Source organism: Ascaphus truei, chromosome 5, assembly GCF_040206685.1.
Source record: "Ascaphus truei isolate aAscTru1 chromosome 5, aAscTru1.hap1, whole genome shotgun sequence".
Classification (NCBI taxonomy): domain Eukaryota; kingdom Metazoa; phylum Chordata; class Amphibia; order Anura; family Ascaphidae; genus Ascaphus; species Ascaphus truei.
In genome coordinates this window covers 83,042,712-83,067,817 of record NC_134487.1, presented here as the reverse complement: position 1 = coordinate 83,067,817, position 25,106 = coordinate 83,042,712, and the positions used below count along the sequence as shown (strand labels likewise).

The 25,106-nt window shown below is 46.2% G+C and overlaps 1 protein-coding gene across 4 annotated transcripts in view; it reads left to right on the top strand.

Annotated features, from left to right (window-relative positions):
• The first annotated feature begins 2,406 nt into the window (after positions 1–2,406).
• Positions 2,407–25,106, top strand: part of SCAF11 (SR-related CTD associated factor 11) — a 71,454-nt gene continuing 48,754 nt past the window's right edge. For 2 of the 4 annotated variants that reach the window (XM_075600127.1, XM_075600128.1), the window contains exon 1: positions 2,409–2,687. The gene's annotated coding sequence lies outside the window, so the exon portion shown is untranslated. Of the gene's footprint in view, positions 2,688–25,106 lie in introns of all 4 variants that reach the window. The other 2 variants (XM_075600129.1, XM_075600126.1) reach the window with 2 other exon arrangements.

The window sequence follows — 25,106 nt, the reverse complement described above, 5'->3', positions numbered from 1 at the left end:
ACACACACCCACTGATACACACACAACACACCCCCACTGATACACACACACTGATACACACACTGATACACATACATACACCCACTGATACACACACACTGATACACACACTGATACACATACATACACCCACTGATACACACACACCCACTGATACACACACACACACACACTGATACACACACACATACACACACACACACACACACACTGATACACACACACATACACACACACACACACACACACACACACACACACACACACACACACACACACACACACTGATACACACACACATACACACACTGATACACATACACATACACACTGATACACACTGATACACATACACATACACACACACACTGATACATATACACACACACACACACACACACACACACACACACACACACACACACACACACACACACACACACATACACACACTGATACACATACACATACACACTGATACACACTGATACACATACACATACACACACACACTGATACATATACACACACTGATACACATACACATACACACTGATGCACACACTGATGCACACACTGATGCACACACTGATACACCCCGCCTCCCCCTGCACCACCCGCCAGCCCCTGCACCGCCCGCGACCGCGCAGCAACCACTGCCCGCCCCCGAGCCCATCTCCCACACCAAAGGGACGGGGGGAAGTGAGCGCCGGGGGGCAAAGCTGTGAGCGCCGGGTGGGCAAAGCTGTGAGCGCCGGGGGGGCAACGGTGGGAGCGCCGGGGGGGCAACGGTGGGAGCGCCGGGGGGGGCAATGGTGGGGGCGCCTGGGGGGCAACGGTGGGAGCGCCGGGGGGGCAACAGTGGGAGCGCCGGGGGGGGCAACAGTGGGAGCGCTGGGGGGGGCAACAGTGGGAGCGCCGGGGGGGGGGCAACGGTGGGAGTGCCGGGGGGGGGCAACGCTGGGAGCGCCGGGGAGGGGGCAATGCTGGGAGCGCCGGGGGGGGGGGGGGGGGGCAATGCTGGGAGCGCCGGGGGGGGCAATGCTGGGAGCGCCGGGGGGGGCAATGCTGGGAGCGCCGGGGGGGGGGGGCAATGCTGGGAGCGCCAGGAGGGGCAATGCTGGGAGCGCTGGGGGGGGGGGCAAAGGTACAAGGTGGTACAAAGGCAGGCGCACCCCCGCCACCACCTCCTATTACCCCCCCCTGGCTGGGACCCGGGACAGAAGGGGGACACTCACGCGCACAGAGGAAGCCGGGAAGACACGTGTGCTCTGCACAAAGCGGAAGTCCCGCCCCCGGCTTCCTCTGACCTGCCTGCAACCAATCCCCTGCGGGCCGGCCGGCATTCTAAGTCCCGCCCCCGGCATTCTCCATCATTCAGTCCCCCCGGCAGCATTCTCACGCAAACATAAAAAATACTTACCGCCGCTGCACCGCAATACCGGGACCAGGGAAAAAAACCGGGACAAAAACCGGGACAGGCTTAAACCGGTACAGGCCTCAAAAAACCGGGACTGTACCGGTAAAACCGGTACGAATGGTCACCCTATCTATTAGAGAGTAAGGGAAGAGCAAGGACAGCTTCTAGGACCCTGACTAGGAGTGGTGTCCAGGGACTTCCTTGAGGTGGGCAACCTTGCTGATGTGCGGCTAAAAGACCGGCCGCTATGATGGGCAGTCTGCCAGTGAAGATGTCAATAAAGATTGCCCTGTTTGAAAGAACCTTTTTGCCTGAGACTGGAGTCATTCAGGGAGAAGCTGCACCAAGGGGTTCTCTTCCAGAGACTCCTCCCTGCTGTCATGGGGACCTGGAAGAGATGGAGGCGCTGTACCAAACGTGAGTGGGATCATTCCCCTATACCATCAAGCGGGAGACTTAGGAGTCCTGTAAGCCAGCAGGTGCACCACACTACATTACATGTGACATGGGACAGTATTCTCACATAGGGGCCAATATGAGATTGGGTGGGGGTACAACCGTTACATACAAATATTTTTAATTCTTTAAATGACATTGCCATAAGCTTGTGGCTCTTCTACTTCTAAATGTTTTCTGATCTGGCCCCTTTAGGAAACTAGTTGAGGAGCCCTGCCATAAACAGTACTGTAATCCCAAATATTGGTGATCATCCCTCCGGTGACCAGCAGGGAGAGCAGCAAACGTGCGATTCCCTCAACTGCAGGCCACTTTTCTGCAAAGTTATATATAAAGGAGACTGTAGCTTTTTTGACCCTGCGACGTCCCTGTACTTGTAGTCTCGTGACTACAACTCCCATACATCCCTGATGGAAAAAGCACCAACGTCAGAGATGTCCCCCCCTCCTCTTTCCCGCGGGACATGCACCTGAAACCTCGCTATCCATCATTCTCCTTTCAACTGACGGCCGAGATGATTGGCGGCGGTCACATAGGCCCCGCCCACCCCACGGCAGTCAAGATGGCGGCGGCGCTTGTTTGTGTCGTGTTTGGGCTGTCGAGCGCCGCCGTGCGGTGTTCTCGCGCTTTGCTCGTGTAGCTGTCTCGGGTCGGGCATGCGGCCTCGAGGCGCTGAGTGAGGAGCAGAGAGGGAGGAAGTGCAGCGGTTTGAGCCTTGCCGGGACCCGTTTCCTGTGACTGTCTGCTCCTCGGACCTTCGGCGCATTGACACGCGGCAGACGGGAGGCAGGCGGCCCCTGATCCCCCGCAGGTACCAGCCGGGTGTGGCGGAAAAAGAGCCGGGGAGCTGTGTGCGGAGCTGGGCCTGGTATGAATGTGAGACCCCCGGCGGTGCGGGAGAAGCGGGGGTCCCTGTGGCTGTATCAGTGGGTTTGCCGTGGGCCCCGGGCTCCTCCGCGATGTGTGATTTCTGTGTATGTAGGCCTCGTGTTGCCTGGAGGATGCATATGTTATTGTGGGGTTGCTACAGCGTGCGGCCTGTGTGTCTGCGATGCCGAATCCCTGCTTGTGTGCATAGCGTTTCTAGGATCTGGCTCTAATACATGTCTTTATTGCTTTTTCTACGCGGTACGTGAGTGGGATATTGCATAGTGTAAGCTACAGTATATCGCTGGGGTCACATTAGCTCTTTACAGATTGGAATGATAGAAATGACTCGCTGGATTTTCTATTCGAGCTTCAAGGTGCAGTTCCCCTGGTTGGGCACCACACTAGATTTACTCCACCTTCCCCCCTACCAAAGTGTCAGTGTTGTGGTAAGAGAAGCGTGTAGATTATTATTATTTTTTTGTGTAATGACCATATATTGCTTGGGGTGTGCTTTGTGTCCCAGAAAAACCTAGAAAGTGCACAAAAATTTATATGCCCTGTTGACTTGGATGCCCACATGTAGCAACAGATCTCTTTTGCATTGTATGCAGGGCATTGGGTTAACACACATGGTATGTCATGCCAGTTTTTTTATCTTCCACAATTTAAATGTTCTTTAATTTACTTTATTGAAGCCAATGTGAAAAACTCCCTAGAATTGAAGTTCTTTCTGCAGAAAGGTCAAAGGCTTGCTGGAATCCAGTCATTAGCAGGACAACTGAAGTAGTTATTCAAAGTGACCATACCTGGCCTGCTATTGGCGTGCGCACACACAGTACTGTCTGTGTACAATTTTATATGATCGTGTTTCCTTTGAGAGTAAAAGTTTGAAGTCGCAGGAGCTTGGTTGCATGAGGGGATCACCAGTGGCACGTTCTTTTCATTGTCCTCTTTAACACCCCAGAAAACCAACTTGGGCTAAGTCCATGCTGCCGCAGACCTCGTGGATGCGCGCGAGCGCGCGCACAATCACATTGCCTTAACTCCTTGATTGTGCCCATAGGGCGCACGCAGCAGCATTAGGGAGCGCGCGTTGCGCGAGGAATCTGTTGAAATGGATTTCTCGGCATGACTGGCAGGCCACGTGAGTGGTTCACCCAATGAGGGGCGAATCAGCTACGTGATGTCACTGTTATGCCACCCCCCCCTCCCCCCCAGTGGCGCGTCAAGCATGTCCACAAAAAACGCACCCGCTTCACATGGGTTACGTTATGGACGTGCTCGCAGGCAGTATGGACCTGCCCTTTTTCCTAGAGCGGTCTGCGGATAAAGAAATGGAGGTCCCTGATGAGGGGAGATCGTTAAAACCCATAGGTTTGATTCCCTTGGAATTGGATGAATATACTATACCATCAAGTGTTCATGGCGCAAATTGAAATCAACAGTGCAGTGACTGTGCAAAATACCCAGTGAATACATTCAAACACTGATCACACTTATACTGTTACTCCCATAGACTAAAATCCTCTGGGTTTAGGGACTCCTTGTATACCTCATATGGAGAAGACACAACTGCAAAACCTTTATAGTGCATTAACGTTTTACTTATATAACACACAACACAGAGGGGAACTGGACATCTCCCGCTTCCCCTGCTGGTATAAAGCAAGGCGTGATCCTGGGCGCACTCCAACCCTCTCTCGGATCAGCTTCCGATGGCGATGCGTGCAGTAAGCAGAGGGATCCCAGACACGAGTGAGAGCCGCGGATTATGGAAACTGTGCACGTGTGTACACAAACGCCGGGAAGCTGATCTGAGAGAGGGTTGGAGTGCGCCCAGAGTCACTCCTTGCTCTTTTCCAGCGGGGAAAGCGTGAGATGTCCCTTTCTCCTCTGTGTTGTGTGTTTATACAAGTAAGAAACGTTAATACACTATAAATGTTTTGCAGTTGTGTCTTCTCCATATGAGGTCTACAAGGAGTCATTACAGTGGCGGTAGCGACACAAACTTTATTTTCCCTGTCTTCTCCCCTGTCGGCCGGCTCCACGCTCACTACCGTGCGCGCGCGGCCCTATTATAGAAAGGCTAACTAACCATAGCCAACTATAACTGCCGCGTGCCCACTATAGTACAGCCATAAGGCTGCAGCGAGCGCTTGAGCGCCGTGACCGTGTTCTGCATGGCCGTGCTTTTCCTGGCCAGTTAGGTGCGCATGTGTGCGGGGGGGGGGGGGCGGCCATGACGTGATGGTGCTGGTTCGCCCTTATTGGGTGAAACGCTCACGTGAGCCACCAGCGAGCGACATAAAAAGAAATTTGCTTGTCTCTGTAGCCGAAGGTCGCGCTTATAGTCCTGGCGACGCTTTGGTCGCTGAAAAAAATCTAATTGAATGCGCTCGCTACCAAGCTGTCGCGCCACTCCTACTATAAGCGCACTCAACGGGTTCGATACATTTGTTTTGACGTGACGTCACTGGGACTATAAGAGCGGCCTAAGTCAATGTATGAGAAGGGAAGAGGCAGTTGTTTGAAGTGGTGTTTTCTGTATAGTGAGAATCAGATTCCAGGCTTCTCGTTTTGAGCTGTAGCCAACATGGTCCTAAATTCCCACCAGAAACACTGTTCATTATTTTTGTAGCTTGACCACCAAACTGCTTTCTACACTACACATCACTTATTGACACAGTTTCTTGCCATAACTTTTGTGTGTGTGTATATATATATATATATATATATATATATATATATATATATATATATATATATATATACACACACACACACACACACACACACACACACACACACACACACACACACACACACACACACACACACACACACACACACACACACACACACACACACACACACACACACACACACACACACACACACACATATTTTTGGGTTGCAATCAAAATTTGTACTGTACATTCGCTCTTTGAATGTTGTGTGGATTTCCCCCCCCCCTCACTGGTGTGGCATAGCTTTGGGAAAACTTTAATTTATTGAAATATTATTTTGTGTTCTTCACTCCAGTGGAATTAAATTTTTTCCTTCGTTGGTTTCGAATTGCGTGGACATGCTGGGCATTGCTTCAGTACTGTATTAACATGCTCATGGATAGGCAAGATATCCTAAAAATAAACTGCAACGTTTGTTGACAATTTATAGAATGCAACAGTTCCCTTAAGTCTCGTTTAGCTAATTTTATATGAATTGTAAGAAGAAAACTAAAAAATACTGTAATCTGCACATGGCATACTATTTCCTATGAGCGGAAACAGACTTAAGTAACTGGGATAAACGGCTGGGAATAGGTAGGTAAAGCTACATGTGGCCTTCTGCATTCTTTCCTCATTGATTTAGTCTGTGAAATTTAGTTTTTGTTTTGCTTTTTAAAGGAATTTTGTTTTACATATTAAGTGATAGGAAACCAACCATAAACACAACTCATCTTCTATTTGCAAATAGCTCAGCGGACTCTAAAGAAATGGTTTATTGTACATGGACGTTACCATAGAACTTGTGCAGAAATGCAATTTTTAAAAAGGTCTTGTTTGCCCTCATGCGGTGCACAGTTTGTATATATTTCGGTTGGAATTGTGGGAGGTTATAAATGTGCAGCAATAAATGTCCCTTTTATCAACAATCGCAACACATGTAAAACAAAATGATTTGTTAAGTGAGGACATTCACTAGAAAATGAAAGTACTAAGTACTGTACTGGCCCAAGCCACACCCTGATAGATGCGTAGGGACAGGCAGGTTAACTCAATCCCATGTATCAAGCAAGGGTACCTTCTTACTTGCTGAAGTGTTTATTTGGGGCGACAACATACAAATAAAGAGTGGGTTGGGGGAGTGCGGAGAGAACACTGGGACATGAGAGCAATGGAGGGGAAGGGGAGCTATGAGGGAAGTGGGCTAAATGCAAGATATAGAGAGGTAAAAATCAGTAACTTTACCAGGATAGGAGAGATGACTGCTCAAGATGGCTGCTGGTATTAAAAGACAGCATGCTGATAGGAAATTAACTGAGACAATACCACCTGTCAAGAAGGGGGAGCAGTCCATCCTGGTAAAAGACAGGGGGATTGCCAAGGAAACTAGCTAAAGCCAAGAAACCCACAAGGGATCGCAACATTATTGCAACAGCTAGGCTGAGGAGTGCTTGTAGCCTGAAGACAGAAACACAATCCTGTTCCAGAACACGTCTGGTATCTGTAGATACCACTATATTAATATAAACATGTGGAACACATAAATATAACAATATATAAACAGTCCATGTATGCATGACAGATGGCACTGACCGGTACCAGTGGGCTCAAGTCTTTTGGCACTCCAGGTGTCGAGGTAGGTGCACCAATCCGAGATGGCTGGGTACTCATTATTTGTTAAGAGTCCTTAAAATGGGTGAGCCCATGAATGTTGGGGACACCCATGTGGTGGACACTAAGTCCCCAAAATCTGGGCAAAGGTTCTGGCTCCGACAAAGACTGGAATCGCGTCCATGAGCATTGTCAAGGCTCATGGGGGAAGTCGGACTGGACTTGCCTCCAGGGTCGTGAAGACTGGTTGGTTGGGTAATTCCAACTGTGTGTTCCAAGCACACGTGGGGATTGGTAAGGCGACCACCTGTTCTTGTGGAGTCGCCCTTGTTGGTCGTAGGATTCTGTTTCCAGAAGGAACTTCCTTTAGAGAGGTTCCCTTTTCAATTGACACAGTTGGTCTTGTTTGTATGGGTCCCCCTTTGGACGGAACTGGGGACGACAATCTTTGCCTCGTCACTGTGCTGATGGTACTTTGTCTTTTGTAAGGAGGCTTACCACAACAGCGGTCTATTCTACCACCAGGTGTGTGGTTGAGAGCAGTGGTAGTATGCCTAAACTGTGCAAACGCTCGCTGGAGCATTGTCCATTTAGAGGAATGATTAAGTCCTAGCGTATCTTCAGGTGTCACGTTTGTGACCACAACACAGACTGCAGAGTGGATTTCTGTAGCTGTTTCTGGAATTGTTAATTTACCTGTATCTGCTGGAACCGATGGGATCTCATCTGCTTCAGACTCTGGTTCTGTAAGCAATGCTGTCCTCTGAGGGTGAGCTGTAGACACTAACCCAGTAGGGTGGTCTGCAGGGTTCTGGTCTGTAGCTCTAGTCGCTAACCCATCATGCCGCTGATCTGTAACTTCTCAACTCCCTTTCCTTTTGGTTAGGAGATGTCCATGGAGTGGAGGCGGAGTTGTCTGTTTTATCTTGGAAGATTTTTATCAATCAACTTCAGATCGTTCTTTTCCTTTGAATTTGGCTCATCGTGTCTTGTCATCTGGACTACTAAACATCCTAGGCCATTGTCACGTGTGATTACACACATTTATTTCTCTCTGTGTATACCTGCACACACACTATGTATATATGCCTTTAAATATAGATGCTAGGGATATGGTGCATTCGGTGGACATATACATACATCTGAGTGCTGAAGCCCCTGGCTGTGTTGAGTGTGCACACGGACATGACAATACACACATTTTCATGCACCTCTTACAATTTATTTAATTACTAATCTCCGTTTTTCCTGATGCACACGCTAGCTGGTAGATTAACCCGCAGCAGCGTGCGCATCGATTGGACATTCTAGCCCAGCCCCCTTCCTGGCCATAGGTATAACTGTGATCGAGGCATCCACAGTATTGGCTCCTCCCCCCCTTGATGAAGTGTGAAGCATCACACGAAACGCGCGTCGTGGTGTGACGTCACTCGTGGGCGTCCGAGAGCGGGAATCCTCGTGGAGCTGAGCAGCATCTGTTGAGTTACTTTGGTCTGGTCGAGCACAGGAACTTAAGGAGCACGGTTGTATGACTTCTGTTTGTCTGCCACTGATGTTGCTTACCTCTTTGGGCACATCAGGAGCTTTTGACTGGGGATTGCAGTCACTTATACTCCCCCAGGGCTGACTATTATATATACAGATGTCACTTGATGATTAGATTACTGCATTCTTACCTACTTAGGCTCCTGTAGTGTATTATTGCTCACCCTGACTCATACCCACAGAGCTCAATAGCTTTGGCAGCAAAATTAGGGATACTATGATATATATATATATATATATATATAATCATAGAACTAATAGATTATTTCCCTACCTTGTTTGTTGCTGCCCCTCTCCCACCCGCTCCCCTACAGGGGTATTTTAACATCACATATTATTATTTATTTTTTTTAATGTCACTTGCGTTTCGACGTTATATATGGTTTATTAAAGTTTTATTTTTTTTATTTTTTGGATTTTATTAGTGGATGTCATTGTTTATATTTTAGGCTATGAGACATTCTCAGTGAGCATATATGGTCCTTTTTGTGGATTATGTTTAGTCTCAGTGGATATTGCCTTAAGTATTTATTTCAATTTATCTGGGACTTTTAAGTCCATGCTGAGGATATTTATATATTTTAGTTATTCAATTTGATTGTGCAATTAAAAGGGGACTTCTGTGACCTGTCACCTTTTTTCGTTACATTGTCACATTCCCCTGATATGAAGATGTTTTTGTGGTATGGCCTTGTTTTTCTTCCTTGCTAGGCCTTCCTGTCACTTGGCTATGGCAAAGACATGTTTTGAGGAGGGGTGTGTCGACGTTCCATTATATTCTGCGAGCATTAACGTAGTCGGGTTTCTGTCCTTTGCCAATGCATACATTGCCCACTATCACCCATCCTAGGTCGCGTCTTTGGGCAAATGGGGCGCTGCGGGGTCTGTTGCGCTGTTCGCTGATTTTGTGCGCCCTCAGGATGTCCCTGCCGTGCAGTGCAAAATCTTGGCATCTTGTTCTATTGGCTGGATGCGGTCAGCCACCCCCTTAAGGTGTGGGTGAGGACGTGCCACGTCTGGTGTGGGAATTTCGTACCTGCTTGCCGCCATGTCATTGCACAGTGTAGGGAGAAGTATCTTTACTCTGCAATCTACTGAACATATGATGTAGCCATTTGCTCTCCTCCCTGTTGTCTCAGTCTGTCCTGCACGGGTTCTGAGTGTGTAGGGTGAGGCATTGTATTGTGTGTTGAACAAGCTAAAGAACTCTGACTTCACTGATCGATTTGCGTACATCCTAATAGCCAGTGGTTGACAAATCACCAAAAAATCTACTCGCCACACAAAAAAATCTACTCGCCACCTAGTACCAAACGTGTGCTGCTTGGGCCAATATTTACTCGCCCGGGAGTTAAATCCACTCGCCCGGTGCGAGCAAATGTATAGGTTTGTCGAACATTGCAATAGCCCTCTCAGGTTGTCCCTTAGACTATACTGCAACAAGGTATATTTTGGAGCAGGTCCTTTGGTCACGTCCTTCTCCGCAAAGCTTGGTGCAGTGGGATGTGACAGATGTTGACTTCTCTTCTTTTTCCTCCCTGCCATGCTTTGCCATGGACTAAGGGTTGTTGAGTTGGTCAAGTGTCGGCGTCTCTCGATGTAGAAATGTTACATGTTTGTTGTCACTGTTGCACACTGTACATTTTGATGGCTTCTTTCAACTTTTGAATAGATGAGTTATGGAAGCGCATCACCTGAAGCAAACTCCAAATACTGAGTAGATTCTTGCGTTCCTTTATGGGATTCATCCTAAACCCAAAACAGGTGGTAAGTGGGTGTGGCTTCTTGTGTATGGGGCATTCTCTGATTTCGGTCCCCTGCCTCCCTGCTTGGAGCGGTAGAATGATTGCGAAGTGTAGGTGTTTGCCACGTCTGTCCTGTGGACTGGGATAGGTGATCTTGTACTACCGTATCTTGTCACCGATCCTTCATTCTTTAGATTGCTTGCAGTTGGTGTACCTAGGATGAAGCTGGGATCATTTTTTGTTCTGGCTGCTTCACGAATAAAGCTCAAAATGGGAAGGGGGGGAAGGTGACTTGTCTCTCCCTTTTTGTATTTTGAACTTGACGAAGACCATCTTTCGTGGAGGTTTTAAGGTAGCTTCTCCAAGATGGGTTTCACTCCATGAGCGGTCTAAGACGTTAAGACCTGATAAAGATTGATCTGCTCTTAAAGACTCATTCCTGCAGCAGATCTCCGAGCTTTCGTAACTTCGAATAGTCTTTGACCGTGATTCTGGGGAAGTTGTCGACTCTGAGTGCATCTTCCACTGCCTCGGGACTACCATAGCACTCTAGCGTTTCCCATACTAAGTCAAGACCTATTTTGGGGTGGTTTACGTTTGCTGCAGTGACCCTCTTTGCAGATTCTTTCCCCAACCATTTGGTTAGCAGGCTGAGTTCTTCCCTTGCAGAGAAGTCCAGACTCTTGACTTCCATATTCTGTCATTCTTAGGACGGTTGTGGAAGTTGGCAAGTCCTGTTTGCACCATATCACGCCGGATCATGTACTTGTCCATGTCTGTTAGGCCGGATGCATACGTATGTTGGTCTTGCGGGGGGGTGTGGGCAGTCGCGTTCTGTTATGTTCCTCTGTCCACCGTCTACGTTTACAGCGTTGGATTGTGGGGTCAATCGTGCGTCTTTGACCTATGTGCGGAGTGTGTGCTTGGCGCAATGGTGGTTGCCGGGAGGGACATTGCAGTCGCCTCTTTCTTGGTGTGGATGTGCGTTGACAGCTGGTTGGTGTGGGGAGCTAGGTTTGGATGTGCGATGACTGCTGGTTGGTGTGGGGAGCTAGGTTTGAACATGCATCAGCGGGCTGAGGAGGGGAAAGGTTGGTGACGTGAGCAGAAGTGGACTGGGTCTCCGAGTCGTGGCCACGAGGAGGAGACGGCTACAAGATCCAGCCTCATCACCCACGTTCCACACCTGACACCCAAGCTTGCGGACGGCACATTTGTAATCCGATTGTTATGATCCTTCAGCATGTGAGTGCAATTGTTTGTGATCTTATTTGTTACAGTACTACTCTATTTGCATTCTAATTGCATTATATTTATACCGTGGCTGCATATTGGTGAAGCTGTGCAGAAGGCAGAAGTGCAGATTACACGGAGATCAACGGCCATCCAGTCCCACGCACTCAAATCTCCAGTCGGATACCTTTTCAAGGTCATTCACTAATTGCTTTTATGTAAGTAGTTAGTTGCTGAGTGTGTGAGATCTCCACCATCAGAGATTACTGCGCAATGGTTTTTTTTTTTTTTTTTTAAGATATCGTTCAATCACCAAGTCATCCCAGGAAAGTCTTCTATACGAACTGATTCCTACTTTGAGGCTCAGGACTGTATCATCTAGGATTCCATCTCCTGGTTGTGCGCCAAGGACTGTTCTCTATTTTGTCAGCACACATTTCAAGTCCAGTTTTTTTCCCAGGCCTTCTCTAACTTGTCGCGGTGGGCGTCAATGTCGGCTTCATATTTTTTGCGGGCCTTTTGTGTAAGTGTAACTGTCCTCTTTCTTAGATCATGCGCCTTCCTGAATCTGTTGCGGTTGTGTAGCTGTCTCGGCGTCTGAGTTGTCACACTCATGTGTGGTGTCTGAATGTCTGAGTTTTGCCATGCTGCAGGTGCTTGTGGCGTGCGGTCTGTTAACTGCGTCAGCGATGGGCGAGTGTCTCAGATGGTGTTGACCAGTGTCCTGCCGCGGTTCGCGTAGAGTTAGCTGTACTTACAGGTGTCCGTGGCTCTGACACATGTCCTGGCGGATGTCCGGACCGTGGCCCTTGGTAGCCGAAGCCATGGGGACATAGCGCTAGGGTTGGTGTTGGCTGTACCTCACTATGTAGCTGTGCTGCAATCTTTCAGGATAGGAGTGCGACAGTGCTGTGTATAATGCAGGTATCTGTGAAGCATTGCTGCAGCTTCTGTCTGTGACACTGTTTTTAAAGCTGCAGGCTCTGTATAAGGCCGAGTCCATAGAAGGACAGGCCGCGCTGAGCCCCTGCATCCTCAATGAGGATGCCTTGAGAGGGGGCTCACGCGAGCGTCCGCAGGCGTGCTGAGACGCTGGATTTTTCAGCCGACAGCCAAGCTGTTTTTCAGAGCACTGTTGGCTGAAAACATCCAATCAGCGAGGAGCAGCGTCAACGTCACGGCGCCGTGACGTTGACGAATCACCCGCTACGTCACTGCCCCGCCTCCCTCAGTCTCCCCCGCCTCCGATCGTGCCTCAGCGTCAACGCGGTCCAGCCCTGCTTCCTGTAGCTGTCTCAGACTGTCTACTGTGGAGTTGATTATTACTGTTCTGGCCCATGCACACCCTGATGGAGTAGGGACAGGCAGGTTAACTCCATTCCATTTATCGAGCAAGGAAACCTTCTTACTTGCTGAAGTGTTTATTTGGGGCAGCAACATACAAATAAAAAGGGGGGGGAAAGTACTGAGGGAACACTGGGACATGAGCAATGGAGGGGAAGGGGAGCTATGAGGGAAGTGGGCTAAATAAATGCAAGATCTAGGGATAGGTAAAAATCAGTAACTTTACCAGGATAGGAGAGATGGCTGCTGATATTAAGACCGCATGCTGGTCTGGGCTGATGGGAAATTAAAGGGGACAATACCATCTGGCAAGAGGAGGAGCAGTCCATCCTGGTAAAAACAGGGGTGTTGCCAAGTCAACTGGCTGAATCCAAGAATCCCACATGGGATCGCAACAGTTAGGCTGAGGGCTCGCTCAGACAGACCACTGAAGTAGCGTGCTTGCGTTCGCGCCTCCGCCACGCGCTCCTGCAGCCCAGCGATCTCTTAAAGCTGCGGGGTTTTTTTTGCGTGGTGGGGGCGCGGAACGCATACGTCACGGACCTGGTTCGCCTTTATTGACTGAACCAGCTCACGTCACGCGACAGTAGGAACAAATTTAAATTTTGGTTGTGGCGGCAAAATGTCGGAGCGACAACGCTGCACTTTGCCGCCAGTGGACTTTTCAGTTTGAAAACTCCCACCGAACAGCCAGAAATTGCGAAGGAAGTGCGTGCGCATGTCACAACGCGGCCTGTCTCAGCGAGGCCTGGGGAGTGTTGACAGCCTGAAAGCAGAGAAAAAAAACACAATCCTGTTCCTGGACAAGTACAAATGTGTTTTTATGGTTTAGAGAGCAGGCGTTTGCTTCACAAGGTGAATGTAACAAACAAGGTTTAAAAAAAAAAAAAAAATCTACTACTCTAACATGCAAAGTGATCATCTCGAATTACTGTACCTTAATACTTTAACCAGTTCAGTCTTGAAGTTGCCAGCTGCACAGTTTGTTTCAGGCTCATTTTAGCACCAAGGGGGGAGGGGGCACTGTAAATGCATATGACTGTAAAATGATACAGCTACACGTTATGATCTTAACACGCTGGAGTTCGGTTAGCCGGGTGCCATTAGAACTTAAACTATGAAATTCATAGTCAAGGTAATCTTGTTCTCTTTCCGCTTGTCATTAATTTCATGTTGCACCTAGATCCTTCACTCCATAACAACTTTACTTTGCAGATTTTTTTTCTCTCTTACCTATGAGAAAATGGATTGCTGTTTGTTACGGCAAAAATAAAGGTTTGCGTATATGTGAAAATGTAAAGTCGGTACCGTTTCAGCTCCATGCCCAAGACTTCAATATTCTGTTCCAAAGTTAGTTGCGCTTTTGAAGCAGTGATCTGTTAGCCTTGATCCTGTCACTTAACTCATTGAGTGCCCCGAGACGTAGCTACTACGTGCCCTATGTCTGGCACTCTGGGGGCCCTATGACGTAGTGGCTACGTGATGGAATGGGACATTTCCGTGACAAAGTCCCTGCTGGCGTTTAGCCGCAGAGGGACTACACTACTTCACCCCCTGCCGCCGGCTGCTTCTACGATAAGGCAAGTCTTGGGGGTAGGGGGTTAACTTAGGTTTTTGGGGTAGCGTTAGTTTTTGGGTAAGGGACTTATTGAAGTGACCGTGGCTGAGTGTCACTTGCGGCAAAATGATTGTGGAAATGTTGCGGTTAAATGATGGTGACTAAACGTCCAAGACTGGCTACATCCTGCCGTTAGAGCATGGGTCCAAAAACTTTTTTGAGGGGGAGGGAGAGTGCGGTGGTTGCACAGGCCCCGCGCTCTTCCTGAAGGCATTTAAATTAAATGCCAGGCAGTGCGCGAGGCCTCTGTAACTGACTTGGCTTGGGCCATGTGCGTCAAATGGCGCCGCGAGGTCACAGGACCCTGCGGCATCCTTTGACGCCGTATCCTATGTAAAGGGGTGCGAGCACTGGTGCTGAGCAGGCGGGGGCACAGCGCAGATGGTTTGCGCTCCCCTGCCATAGTGCTTGCATTTGCAATCTCGCCTAGAAAACAATCTGTAAAGCAGGGGGATGCCGTGCTTGCAGTTTGCTGGTGGGGCTTTGGCACTCTTGTGGTACAGCCCCTCCAGCAACCAAATGGTTAAAGCAGCAGTCCATGTTGCTCCATTATTTACATATTTTGCATTTTACTTTAAGAAAGGTTGTCTTGCCCTTTCCAAAAAAAAAAAAAAAATATATATATATATATCATTATCTCATTTTACGTTTTGTCAGGGATGTTAAAGTGGTGCTCTCTCCAGAGCCTAGAGATGAAGAGAGAAAATTTGCTTGGGGCAAAACTTCTATTTAAACTCACGGGCTTCTGGTGGTGACACAGGGTTTCTGCTTTGACAATTCCTAACCACCATGGCCCATCTGTAGCCCTCAAAACATTTGCACAAAATGTCTTCCTTTCGGCCTCCTCTTATTGAAGAGAACATCCTCTCTCTCAACGACAATGAACTCTGTTTATAAAGCTACATTTTCTTTTGCTCCGGATGGAAAATTCTGGTAGACCTTTGTCAATACTGCCGAAAGGCTGGGTTGATTCTGAAGTGTCGTAATAAAAGTGCTGAACATGCTTCCAATGTGTACAACACTGTACATATGACTGGAATAGTCCGGGCGAACTTCCTTTTAATATGTACGGTCAGGAAAAGCAATATCCTGGGTTTTATCAAACCCTTTTGAATGACTTTCTGAGGCCCTTGCCTTAACTTCCTTGCTACTTTTTTTTTTTAATATCTTTGGTAATGGTTAATGTTTGAATACTTCATGCCTTCCCTCCACAAAACATACATCTTATCTATCAGCCAAAGGGTTTTATTAAGAAATGTGCAAATGTATATTGTGTTCCCAAAAAGTCAAATGTGTGCTATTTTGATTAACCTAACGGTTGCATTTTTAATTCAAAATATCAAAGCAGTCTATAGTGGAGCAGCACTTGTAATATTTTTTTTTTTTTTTTTTTAAACGTTTTCTAGATATTTATTGCGTGAGCTGAGAATAGTGGAATTCTGCAGATAGCCTCCATACCAAGTGACGTTTTTGGCCCCCTTGAATAATACTATACAGATCCTATGTTATCTGCTACAATCATTAAAAAAAAAATACATGTGATTACGGAAAGCTTTGGCTTCCCAGGTTTTTTTTTTTTAATTTTTATTATTCTCTTCCCTTGTTGGAAGACTGTTTTGTTGGTTAAAATGTGACCCAAAAAAAAATATATATTATAAAACATAGTAATATAGTTACCCATAACCAAAAAATACAAGTTATTAGGAGACCATGAACCACCACTGGTAACGAAATTAAACACTACCTAAAATCCGATTTTAGATCCATGGGGCATCAAGACGAGGATCCCCATTAAGTAACATCTGAATTGAATATCAGAAATTCTCCCCTCGGTTGGAATATGGAAAGTGTAGAGCAGTGTTTTTCAACCAGGGTTCCCTGTAATTTTCTGGTCATTTGGAAATTACCAAATACAGAAGAAGTTACAATGCATCTGACCTCCAGAGTTGCTATTCGAGATGGTTGGGGGTTCCTCAGAATTTCACTTGGGTTTCCTTAAAACCAAAAAAGTTGGAAACTACTGGTGTAGAGGGATACTCGAAGGGTTCCAAAATACGGGTGCACCTCTACTGGCAATTCTTTGCCTTATAATTCCCATTTACACACACATTATTTGATTTTAAATGTACTCATTTATTCGTGTTAACTCTTTCAATAGATAGAAAAAAGTGGAGAATGAACCCCAATGTTCCAATGCTGCAAATCATAAAAAACAAAAAATGTAATCACTGTCCAGGAATAACTAGGAAATGTCTCGAGGCAGGTGTAGGATAATAAATGTAAAAGAATAATATCAAGATGGCTATGAAGGTATAGGCACACCAGTCGGGGGTTAAATGCAAATGTGAACCAGAGATAAAGAATAATGAGACCGCAGCCTCACTAACTTTTACTCAGTATTAGACCCAATAATGCTGACCTGACCCGACCGGTAATCCTGCCACCTTGTCAGCCGTGGAATGCAATGAAGCAAAAGTCCCCTCCAACCTGTATATGGCAGGGGACTCCCAGCTGTAGAAGGATCGAAGAACCGGGGCGCTCCTTTCGCTAGATCTGCAGATGGAGACCGCAACTGTTCTGCTGCCCGGCGTGTATGCCAAACCCTCAGCTCACCGATGTAGATGACGTAGGGGCTGCGTCACCGAAGGCAGCGATCGCGCTGTACTGGGGTCCCGCGGGTAGTGCGATCAAGCCCAAGGATCACACTGGGGCTCCCAAATAAAAGGCAACCAGCCGTGCTGTGACAAGACAGATGACGTGTAGGTAGTGTCACAGAGCTCACCGGCTGTGCAGTACTGGGGTCCCCGGGTAGACCGCTCCAACCCTCTGATCTTCCTGGGTCTGCCTCCAGAGGCAATCGGCCGTGCTGTGACCTGGGAGACTGCATGCAGGGTGTTGCCGTGGTGCAGATTAGCTGGATACCACCTCCGTTCAGTGCTGATGGTAATCACCTGTAGCCATAGAGACTGCTGTGTGCTCCATACCAAATGAGTAAATAGAGGTAGGAAAAGCGGATGGTCACTACTCCTAGTAACACTACAAGCTAGTAAAATAAAATTACTTTATTAGAAAAAAAGGCTGGACATCATAGTAGAACCACTCTGACGCGTTTCATCCCTAGCATGGGACTTTATCAAAGAGTATATGGTTCAGGAGACAGACACATCTTATATACATGTGAGCCACATCTGATTGGACACAACCAAATTAGACACAGCAGATCATAATAATCACATGAATGAAAACGTATTAACACTAACATGTCTGTAGTACAGCAAAAAACATACATATCATATGATGAACTCTATAAAAGACTAACAACAAGAAAAGAAAATAAGAAAAAATAAAGAAAATATATAAAAATTAAAAACAGAATTTGGTATAATGTCAAGCACAAAAATTAAAAATTCTAAATATGGAAAAGGTAATCATGGAAGAAAAAGATCATGGAAGATAACAATCAAATATGCATAATAAATACAGGTAAGTATTATTACTATTATTCATAAAATAAAATGCATGTCATATGAAAACTTGTTCTGTTATTTCATGATATTGCAAAAAAATGGCAAATAGTTCAATACAAATATCAGTAATAAGATCATACAAAACAATATAGTGTATTATAATATTCTCCATACATCTATAAAAAATGTTTCAACTCCCAATCGGAATTCATTCCTGAGGGATAGAGAGTATTAAGAGTATATATCCAATACATTTCTTTCTGATTTAATCGATTCTCCCTATTGCCTCCCCTGGGGTGACGGGGTATATGTTCAATGGCTGTAAAGGAGACGTTGCCAATACCTCCCCTAGGGCACTGGGTGAAATGTCTGGAGACAGGATGGACTGAGTCTTTCCTCTTGATCAAGCGGGCATGTTCAGCTATGCGCACCCTCAGAGGTCTAATAGTGCGTCCCACATATCTGTGGCCGCATGCACAAAGAACAACATACACCACATAAGATGAATTGCAATTCAAAAAGTTCTTAATATAAAACTTTTTTAACCCATTAGAATAAGTTATATACTTAGAAGGTAGTGCGTATTGGCACATAGAACAATTCGCGCAATTGTAAAAACCTTTGGGTATGGTACTAATAGTAGCAGTTTTTAAGTTAGAGTCAAACAGACTGGGAGAAAGGTGGGAGGCTAGGGTTTTTGCCTTGCGGAAGGTAAATCTAGGGCCACTAGATAATGAGGGGCCAATGTCTTCATCGAGAAGAAGAGTATGCCAATGTTTAGATATTATCTTAGAAATCAATTGTGATTGTGCACTATAAGTAGTTACAAAGAATGGAGTTTGTATAGTTTTTGAAGATATATTACTAGAATTAGTAGATTTCAAACCAGTTCTTTGAATCAAAGTATCTGTCTATAGAGTCAGCTTTACTGAATGCAGTCTATGTCTTGTATAGAATAGCCCCTAGCTATAAATCTGTCAAACATTTCTTTTGATCTTGACAGAAAAATGTCATTGGTAGAACAGAGTCTTTTCAATCTCATAAATTGAGAACCAGGAATATTCCTTATCAATGAACAGGGATGGCAACTCCGTGCATTGAGAAGCATATTCCTGGAGTTCTTTTTGCGATAGATATCGGTCTGAATAAACATCTCACTGTCAATATACAAGGTCAAATCTAGATAATTAATGTGATTAATATTGTGCTCATAAGTGAATTTAATAATCATTAGTGTTTAAATAGTGAATAAAAGAAAATAAAGAGTGCTCATCACCAAATGAGTGTCAAATCGTCAATATACCTCTTATAAAAGACGATATTATGACGAAAAAAATTATTAGAGTGATAAATAAATTGTGCCTCCCAAAAACCCATAAACAAATTAGCGTATGGAGGTGCAAAACTCGTGCCCATTGCAGTGCCTAATTTTTGTAAATAAAAATGTGAGTCAAAAAGAAAATAATTGTGTTTGAGTAAAAAGAATATTGATTCTTGTAGAAAAGTGCAATGTGAAACTGATAATGTGGATAAATCAAGAAAATGTCGTATCGCTTTAAGGCCGTGATTGTGATCAATGATGGAATACAGGGAGGCAACATCTAATGTGACCGACCTGTATTCCTTGTGCCATGTAACATCTTGTAATTTGACAATGAGATCTGCTGTATCCCTAATGTAGGAAGGTAGTTGAAAAACTAGGGGCTGTAAGAATTTGTCCACATACCGCGATAACCCATCTCCCAAAGATCCAATGCTCGCCACTATTGGTCGTCCTGGAGGGTCGACTAGCGATTTATGGATCTTTGGGAGATGGTGGAATACCGGAATCACGGGATGTGGACAATTCAGAAACTCACATTCTTTGTAACTAATAACATTTAGAATTCTCCCGAAGGACAACAATTCTGTAAATTCCAAGGCATATTTTGAAGTAGGATCCTCTTTTAAGGGTTGATAGAAATTAGCATCATATAATTGCCTTAACGCTTCTTGTTTGTATTGGTCAGAGGACAATATAACCAAAGCTCCCCCTTTGTCCGCATTTCTAACTACAATGTTACCAACCTTTTCCATATTTAGAATTTTTAATTTTTCTGCTTGACATTATACCAAATTCTTTGTTTTTAATTTTTATATATTTTCTTTATTTTTTCTTATTTTCTTTTCTTGTTGTTAGTCTTTTATAGAGTTCATCATATGATATGTATGTTTTTTGCTGTACTACAGACATGTTAGTGTTAATACGTGTTCATTCATGTGATTATTATGATCTGCTGTGTCTAATTTGGTTGTGTCCAATCAGATGTGGCTCACATGTATATAAGATGTGTCTGTCTCCTGAACCATATACTCTTTGATAAAGTCCCATGCTAGGGATGAAACGCGTCAGAGTGGTTCTACTATGATGTCCAGCCTTTTTTTCTAATAAAGTAATTTTATTTTACTAGCTTGTAGTGTTACTAGGAGTAGTGACCATCCGCTTTTCCTACCTCTATTTACTCTTTCAATAGACATTACAGTAAATACACCGTTATAACGCGCCTCATTATACCGCGATTCGGTTATAACGCGGTTTTCCCGTGGCTCCCGTTAAAAAAAAAAAAAAAATTACATTTAAAACACACGCACACGCACACTACACGCACACTACACGCACACGCACACACACACACACACTGCACACCCCTCCCCACACCCCTTCCAATACACATATACATAAATCAGCCTTACCTTGGGGATGATTGGTGAGGCATGTGGCTGCAGGGGGGGGGGGGGCGCTGCGTGCCGGTGGGGGTGGTGCTGCGGTGGAGGGGGATGATGGCTGCGGGGGCCCCCGATGCTGCGGGGGCTGGTGGGATGGCCCGGTGCAGCGCGGGGGAAATGGGGGGGTGGCAGGACCACCCTGCGCTACGGCGGGGCCAGGGGGCCCTGTACTGCGGCGGGGGGAAGCCGGACCGGAGGGGCATCCCCCCCTCCCATCTCCTGTCACTTCGGGACCGGAGGGGCATCCCCCCTCCCATCTCCTGTCACGCGGTGACAGGGGAAGCTGAAGCCGGAACCGGAGGGGCATCCCCTCTCCCATCTCCTGTCCCGCGGTGACAGGGGGAAGCTGAAGCCGGATCCGGAGGGGCATCCCATCTCCTGTCACTTCGGGACCGGAGGGGCATCCCCCCTCCCATCTCCTGTCCCGCGGTGACAGGGGAAGCTGAAGCCGGAACCGGAGGGGCATCCCCTCTCCCATCTCCTGTCCCGCGGTGACAGGGGGAAGCCGGGACCGCGGGGTTAATATGCGCTGATGCGGCGGCAAATTTTTTTTTTTTAAATTAGCGCGACCCCGTTACTAACGCGGTGGTCTCGGGGTGGACCCCGAGGACCGCGTTATAACTGGGTTTACCTGTACTAGCTTATCAAGACTTTGTATTGATTTGTTGGGGTAGATAGCCTTCTTTGCCTGAACAAGAATGGCATTGGCTGTATCGTTTATTTGTAAAGCGACAAGATATTTTGCACTACAGTGGGGGGTAAATCATGGCATTAATTACATAAACTGAACGACATACAAACAAACACAAACCTATACAGAGGGCAATGAGGACCCTGCTCATGAGTTTACAATCTAGATTAAAGGACAAATGACACAAAGTAGAAATGTTTCAATTTTGAGCTTTGAAATATATATGTAGTTTGAAACATGTTTAACCTGGTTTGCAGTTGTTGTGGCAATGGTAGTCAGATTAATTCACACCCTACTTTACAAATAAGCAAGTAGAAAAGGCAGGAACATTTGAATACCTTCTTTTGTTAGTACAGGCAGTCCTCGGTTATCCAACGGAATCCGTTCTGGAAGTAGCGTTATATAGTGAAACCGTTGTAAAGTATGTCCCATGTTAATCAGTGGCGTTGGATAAGGCCTTGTTCAGGGGGCCGGCTTCAGAGGGGGGGGGGGGGGCGTGTTTACGTGCGGGCAGACACAATGTTTAAACTGAATAGCAGTTGTCAGTGTAGCAGCTACCCTGTCGACCGAAGTACGGAGTTGACGCTTGCTACAGTTTCAATGAACAACCCAAGTTGTTTTTTGAAGCTGCAGCAGCGTCACTGGTACTTCGGCAGCCAATGAAATCATTTTTGAGTGATTCCAACACAGCAACACTCATCCCTATTCTGCTGTCTGTCGCCCCGCCTCCTGAAAGCTTGGAAAGGTCTGCTGGGGATGATGTGCACACATCGCCCAGCAGACTGACTCGTGCCCTTCACCTCTTGTCTCTGGCACCCTGAACTCAGCCTTACGCATTCCGGCATCGAAAAACGGCCCGTACGGGTGCATTGGATATGCCACACGAGGACTACGTGTACTATTAAATACTAGGAAAATGCAATTTTATACCGCCTTGTGGGATGAGCCAGTAAACCATGTGACGGTAAGGGGAATTATGGCTGCTGTTAATAAAGGTTGTCTGCCATTAACCCTACCTGTCAGTAATACATTGGTATTGTCTTATGTATATATATATGTCTTTGCTTGGTTCCAGCACCTCAGGGGTTAATGTTTGCAGTAGAATTGTTGCAAATGTTATGTTGCTGTTCTACCCACCAATAGGCCTGGGCATGTAGGCAGCACCTGGCCCTGGGTGTTGCAATATTATGGTTTTATATAAAAAGGTGGGGAGGGAGGCCCCTAGCAGACGGAGCCTGCAGAGAGTTAGGCCTGGGACATAGTAAACACTTTTGTGCTGCTGCTCGCTCTACCATGAGCTTTTTGGTGTGTGTGTGTCTCATTTTGCAACTTACGCACACGCATATATATACACACATACACAAACACCTCTCTGTGCTGCCTCTGTCTGGTCTTATGGCTCTGTAGTTAAAATGCCGGGCCGGCTGCAGCCCCATTGGATGGGAGCGGTCACGTGACCGCTCCCCCGCTTCCCCGACCGGCAAATTTCAAACTTGCCTGTCTCGGAAGTTTCTCAGCGTTCGCACGCATGCGGAGGGAGAAACTATAGCCGCGCTGATTACAGATGCAGGGGCTTTGTGCATCTGTTCAGCGCGGCTCAGCCTGCCTCAGCGACGCTGATTTCACTATGTCCCAGGCCTTAGAGGTGTTGCTGTGACAGGGAGAAACTGCAGTGTCCAATCCAGTGCTGGTCTCTGGTCTGATAACCAGTCCTGTAGGCCCTGGGTAAAGAGAGAACAGGGGAAATCTCTGCAAGTAGGTCCCTGTGACTAGTTAGGCAGGAGTTTCCCCAGTTGGGTATGTGTGATTGTGTCTTTTGAATAGTTGTGGATCTGTTTTTCCAATAAATTAATTTTATAAACTCGTGTTCTGTCTGGTGATATTGATCTCTGATATTAGTCCTGGTCTCCCGTGACAAACCTAATGGGACAAAGATTAATAACACGGGCAGAACAAAACATAAAACAACATCAATTTGTGTTGTCACCAAATTGTCCTAGTATTCTCAAATTTCTGTTAATGTCTGTCCAATTGTAATTCTCCCACAATTGTGATTGTGAGCCTATAAATAATCCCAGTTTCCACTGGCAGTCGAGACATCGGCAACAAAGTTATCCAGAAAGGGCAACAATCGAGCACCGTCTTGAAGTCAAACAAAAAAAATGTAAATACTGAATACCATCTTCAACTCATTATGACTTGGGCAAAAAAATAAGTTTAATATAATATCACAAGCTGCAAAACACTTCCATGTAACAATGACAGGCTCGTTCGCAACAAACCTGCCCGAAAGTTGAAACACAAGTCATTATTTTAAGAAGGCATTGATGTATGAAAAGTTATACCGACATTGTGGATACCATCGAAAAACCAATCAAAAACCTATCGGTGAATAATTATCACTGACATGTAGATGTCAAACATGCTTGTTACCATGGTTACCAATTTTCATTTTAAATATTTACTTTCTCTGAAACGTTTCAAGCAAATGATCTGAAGTAGCAAAATAATACAAGTACAGTAATGTTTTTGTATCAAGAATTTTATGGGGCTTTTTTGGCCGCTTTAATTAAATAAAAAATAATCTATTGGGGCTGCATTGATTTGGTTGAAACTCCTAGCAGTTCCAAGTTAATATTAGAAGAAGGGTACCGTCTAAAATACTAATCGGAATCATTCAAGGCATTTGGTGTGTAGAGAACGGGCCCCTCTTCTCTTCCCCCCCCCCCCTCCCTCCCCAAAGAACACACCCAAAGTGTCCACAATGTATAGTGGATGTGTTTGCTCGCTCATCCAGTAATTTGACAACGTAACGTGTGAAATATATAGATTCGTCTCCAAGCAATACCTTTTATTTTAGGACTGAACTTTTCGAATGTTCGGATTATATTTTAAACATGAAGCCCAATGTTACAATACGTTTTATGCATGTATATCTTTATATGGCGCCAAAAGTGTACTCGGCGCTTCACAAAGAATACAGTACAGGGAATTATAATCCATTAAGCGCAGCCAAGTCAGAGAATAGGAAAGGATAACCCTGCCCCGAATATTTTGCTATCTAAGTGGTATGATGGGAGATTTAGAGACCGCAGATGACGGAATATGTGCTGTAGATGGCAGTGCTTGGCCACAATGGTTGGTAGGAGTGAGAGTGACTGTGGGACCGTAGCCATGAGTGCAGGCTATTGGTATGCTTGACTTGAGGCGAGTTTTAAGGTTAGTCGGTATTAAATCAGATGGGTTAACACCATTTAGCAGGGGAAGAGATAGCGTGTGTCCGTGCGGGATTAGGGGAGAGATCCGCAGGAAGGAGTAGAGGCTGTGTGGGGGTGCTTTTTATTGAGGGGGTAAAGAAGTTGCTGGGAAAGAGATGTATAAATAATGGTGCCGTGTACGTGCACAGACTTGGGCCGCGATTATAGTGGGTGCTGCAGGGCGCGTGCGACCGCGTGACGTCACTCGTGCGTGAAACCCGCATTTTAGGCTGAGCTCAGACAGCAGGCGATGCGGCGTGCGCACGTCCGTTGCAAATTTGGGTTGTGCTGTGGGAGTTTTCAAACGGAAAACGCCACCGGCCGCAAAGTGCAGCGTTGTCGCTGCGACATTTTGCC